Source organism: Mustela nigripes, unplaced genomic scaffold (genome assembly GCF_022355385.1).
Source record: "Mustela nigripes isolate SB6536 unplaced genomic scaffold, MUSNIG.SB6536 HiC_scaffold_2479, whole genome shotgun sequence".
NCBI classification, from domain to species: domain Eukaryota; kingdom Metazoa; phylum Chordata; class Mammalia; order Carnivora; family Mustelidae; genus Mustela; species Mustela nigripes.
The window spans coordinates 1-4,631 of record NW_026741885.1 but is presented as its reverse complement, the minus strand read 5'-3'; the positions used below and the strand labels follow the sequence as shown (position 1 = coordinate 4,631).

General features: G+C 64.1%; 1 long non-coding RNA gene across 1 annotated transcript; it reads left to right on the top strand.

The window, feature by feature from the left end:
• The first annotated feature begins 2,490 nt into the window (after window positions 1-2,490).
• LOC132008961 (uncharacterized) lies at window positions 2,491-4,308 on the top strand. Its single transcript, XR_009401761.1, has 3 exons — window positions 2,491-2,963; window positions 3,487-3,593; window positions 3,730-4,308. It is a non-coding gene; the product is annotated as an uncharacterized LOC132008961 (long non-coding RNA).
• Window positions 4,309-4,631: the final 323 nt, after the last annotated feature.

The window sequence follows — 4,631 nt, the reverse complement described above, 5'->3', positions numbered from 1 at the left end:
CGGCAGATGCACGGACAGAGAAGACGGGGTTCGTCTACACGACGGAACGTGACTCGGCCATCAGAAAGGGAGACGTCCTGGGTGCCTGGGTGGCTCAGTGGGTTAGAGCCTTTGCCTTGGACTCATGCCATGATCCCAGGGGCCTGGGATCGAGCCCCGCATCGGGCTCTCTGCTCAGCGGGGAGCCTGCTTCCTCCTCTCTCTCTGCCTGCCTCTCTGCCTGCTCGTGATCTCTGTCTGTCAAATAAATAAAATCTTTAAAAAAAGAAAAAAGAAAGAGAGACTTCCTGCTGTTGAAGTTGCCCTTTTAACGGCTGCTTTGTAACGAGAGCAGACACAGTCACAGCCTGTCCCCTAAGGAGCCCCTCAGCCCACAGCTCCCTGGTCAGGGTCCCTGCCCGCCGTCCTCAAGCTAGGCATTCAGCAGGTGCTCAGCAAGGATCTCAGCGGGAGCCGAGTAGAGGCCAGCCTTGGTGAGCAGCTGGCCACGCGTGTGTCTGGTCTCTCCGGGACGACCACTATGGGGGAGCACAGCGTGAGGAGCCCCGAGCCTCAGGCAGACCCCGCCCCTGCCAGCAGGGAGATGGTCTGAGCTGGGGGATCCCTCCCCAAGCCCACGACGTGTCCCAGCAGGGCCATGGCAGGGACCCAGGGTCCCAGGCTGTCCACCCACATTCCCTGTGTTGGTTGGGGTCCCTGGGGTTCCCGGTGCATTCTCACCTGCTTCTGTAGGAAGATTCCGTGTGTTCTCTCCCATGGCCATGGGCTTGGGTTGTGGTGCTGGGTGGGCAGTTCTCTTATCTGCTCCTACCCGGCCAGTCTCCAGGGTGATGTCCTCCCCGGTACCATCTGCCCTGTGCATCCCTTTGCCAGAGACCATCAGCACCATCTGCCCTGTGCGTCCCCTTACCAGAGACGGCGTGACCAGGGAGCCTGCCAGCGGGTGGCTAAGGGGTACTGATGTGGGTTTCGGGAGTCGGCCTGCACTGGACAGGAAAGGCTCAGATCCCAGGGCCACATTCCCCCGAGTGCCAGGTCTCGGAGAGTCAGAGGACACCAGCTTTGCCGGTTTCCTCCAAGTCGGGGGGGGGGGGGGGCCCCGCGGGGGGTTGGAGGGGCGGCTTGCGGGGGGGAGGGGGGGGGGGGGGGGGGGGGGGGCTGGTTGTGGCTCAGGAGAAAAGTGCTGGGGGCATGGGCCAGGGCAGTCAGATCTGGAAGGACTGGGAGATCCAGCACCATGGCTTCTGACGGATTGCTAGGGAGTGGACGGAGGGAGGGGGCTGGGGTGTGGGAGGAGGCAGGGCGCCGTGTGGGTATAGTGGCCCCAACGCGTTGTGGTTCCCACAGGCTGTGATGGGGCTGTAGACCCCCATGAACTCTGGGCCCCATGAACTGTGGCTCCCTCCTGCCCCCATGGGCTGTGGTCCCGCTGGGATCTGTTCCCTCATGAACTGTGCCTCCCCTTGCCATGGGCCGTAGTCCCTGTGAGCTGTGGTCCCCCGTGACTATGGTCCCTCCAGAGTCCTCCCAGGGGCTTGGTCTGGACTGCGGCCTCGCTCGGTCCTTCAGGTCCCGGAGCCCAAGCCTCCCCAGAACAGGTCCCGTCTTGAGATGCATGGCACGGAGCTGGTGCAGCCCTCGCCCTGGGGGTCTCCGAGAAGCCCGCCCGAGACGGCCCGTTCCGGCGACCGGCTCAAGGCAGAGCTAAGATTAGATGAAGCCAACCCCCAGAGATGCCCAGTGGCCGTGGCCGTCCTTGTGGGCTATCTCTGAATCATCCGCTTGCGTCAACCAAGCTGGCCTGCCCCCAGGAGCCAGGAGGCCACGCTGACCTTGAACGGTGGAAGGAGCAGGGCTGGTGCTGAAAGGGGCTCTGTCCTCCACGGGGTCTCGGTCCCAGAACAGCACACAGGGGCTTTGTTCTCCAGCCCGGGCCCGGAAGATGTCTCCTTCTGCTGGGGACCCCGGGGGGGCATCCTGGGGGAGGGGACAGGACTCTACAGGCCATGGCGCAGGCCGACAGGGCCCTCCCAAATTCACTGCCCAAGTGTCTGCTCTCTTCACCCCTTGCTCAGAGCCCGGCCAGGGGCCATGCCCGTCTGACCCCTGCCACCGCCCGCGATGGGCCGCGCCAGGACCTCAGTGCCCAGAACCCTCAGGGACAGCTGGAGCGACGCCAGTAGCCTCCGTGCCCCGGGTGGGGGGACCAGCGTGCTGATTTCTCTCTCAGACACTTCTCCTGCCCGGACCTCAGCATTTCCTCATTTTTCTTTGAGACAAAACATTGTGCTTTGTGATGAACGTGATGTTAAAGCCCTGGGCCCTGCCCATCGGGTCCCTGAGATGCTACAGCGGCCACGTTCAGGGCCCCAGGACCCCCGTGACCCAACCCCGTTCCCTGGCGCCCCACCCCTCCCCCCACACTGGTATGATTCAGAACCTTCCCCCCAAGACCATCTCTGAAGACGCCCTGTGGCAGGAGAGCCCTGCCCTCGGACCTGTCCTGTTCTCTCTCCTTCCGGCCACCCCTCCGGCTCACTGGCAGTGGCCAGTTCTGCAAGTGTCCACCCGGAGCTCTCCTGGTCCTTGCCAGCTGGGCAGACAAACAGCCTTCAGACCCCGGGTCGCGGGTCGGCTCTTCCAGGAAGCCCTCCTGACTGCCCCAGGGAATGAACCTTCCCCCTCCAGGTGCAACGGGAGACCCGGGGTTTAGGAGCCCAGCTCTGCTGCACCATTTTCACCCGAGGAGTGCGGCCCCACTGCCGACAGGTGCTGTCCTGCGGGCCAAGGACGGCCTGTAGGGGCAGGGACACGTGGCTCTGTCCCTGCGGAGCAAGCCAGAGAGGGCCCAGATGCAACCCAGGGAGGGACTCCGTTACCTACTGCAGGTGGGGGCAGGGCAGGGCCCGCTGGGAGACAGACGCCACGCATGAGCAGGCGATGGGCAGCGGGAGGACGTCCAGGTGAGACCCGGGGGCCGGGGTCCAGGGGAAGAATGAGTGGGAGGGGCGACTGCTCCCGCAAATGTCCGAAGGCAGGAAGGAGGGGCTGTGGGAAGAAGGAAGTCTGTGAAAGGCGGGAGAGGAGCCAGAGCAGGCTGTGGGCCAGGGTCCCCCGAGACCCCGGCGTGTGTCCTGGAAGTCGGGGAGCCTGGGGGAAGACGGGTCGTTCGTTTTACGCATATCCTGTGGGGTGTGTAGGCCGAGCTGCCTTCAGAGCCTGGGGCTCTGCACGGTCCAGGCTGGGGAGTACAGGGAAACCCTTGGCCCACAGGAAGGGGGTGAGTCATGAGGTCCTGGGGTCCCAGACATGCAGGAAACCCCCGGCCCCAAGTCTGGGCTTCTTTGTGAAATGAAGGTAATCCTGCTGGAGGTTCTGGTCCTTTAAGGGAGGTGTGATTAAAGGAGGGAAAGTTTCTGAAAGCTGGGGGGCACGTGGGCTCTGGGCAGGAGGTGAACCGCCCTCCATCCCTGACCCCATGCACAGGCCTGGGAGCCCGGCACGGCCGCGGCAGGTTCTTTCTGTGTCTGGGGCACCGAGCCCACGGGATCTGCGCGTCTCTGAGCCGCCAGCTCAGCGAGGTTCCCTTCCAGGTGGGTGCTGGGCACAGACGGGGCGGGCAGTGCAGACCCCTGGTGGGGGCCAAAGTCACGGAGGGTCAAATCTGAGGGACAGGGTGCATCTTCAGGGAATGGGAAATGAAGACAACCATGTCTTGACCCAATATAGAGACCCCTCGATACAAAGACCGTGGCAGCGTGGAGAGCTCAGGGAGGCATTTTGCTGCTAGAAGGCGGTCCTGATGGGACAGGGGAAAATCGCTCCCTGACCCGGGGCTTTTCCGGCAGCGGAGAAGAACCATCTCATTGTCCGGACGCCAGGGCCTAGGAGATGTTTTCAGGTACAACTGGCCAAGTTATGGCTCGAGGGTCTTTGAAATGCAGAGTCCCCTTGGATGGGGTGTAGACGCCTCAGTCTGCGGGTCTCACTTCCAAGTTACTGGCCCAGCTTAGCAAGAATGAGCTCGGTGCCCCCAGCAGAGCTCATTTTCCTAAACGTGTGTTGTTGGAGAGATGGTGGATGTTTTGGAACATGAGCCTTCCAGGCAGGAGGCAAAGTTGGGGAGTTTCCCGTGCACACCTCAGGGGCTCCCTCGTGACCACAGGCGCCGTGCACAGCCCCTTAGGGCTCCAGAGCCCCGTCCCCGGGAGGACTCAGCAGCCCTCCCCTGAGGCCCTGCTGTCCCCTGCTGCCCCCAATGCCCCCGCCCTCACCCCCGGGAGGGCTGCCAGCACGAGCACAGGTCTGCGTGACCGCCACACACCCCGCCCCGCGCACCCCTGCGCACTCCCCCGCCCCGACCCCTGCCCCTGGGCCGTCCTGCTGGCTGTGATCCCACTGTAGCCAGGGTTGCGGGTGCTGTGTATGGCCGAGGGGCGGTGGGCGCCGTGGGCAGGGGGCGGTGGAGGGGACTGGCTTGGGCCCTCGCGGGGAAGGGCCGGGGGTCTCAGGCTCACTGCTCCTCCAGGTGAAGTGGCTCTTGCCCGGGGGGGTTTGCGCGCAGCTGGGGCTTCCCTCTCTGCCACAGACCCCAGGCACGCAGTTGTGCAGCCTGATGCCAGCCTCGCGTC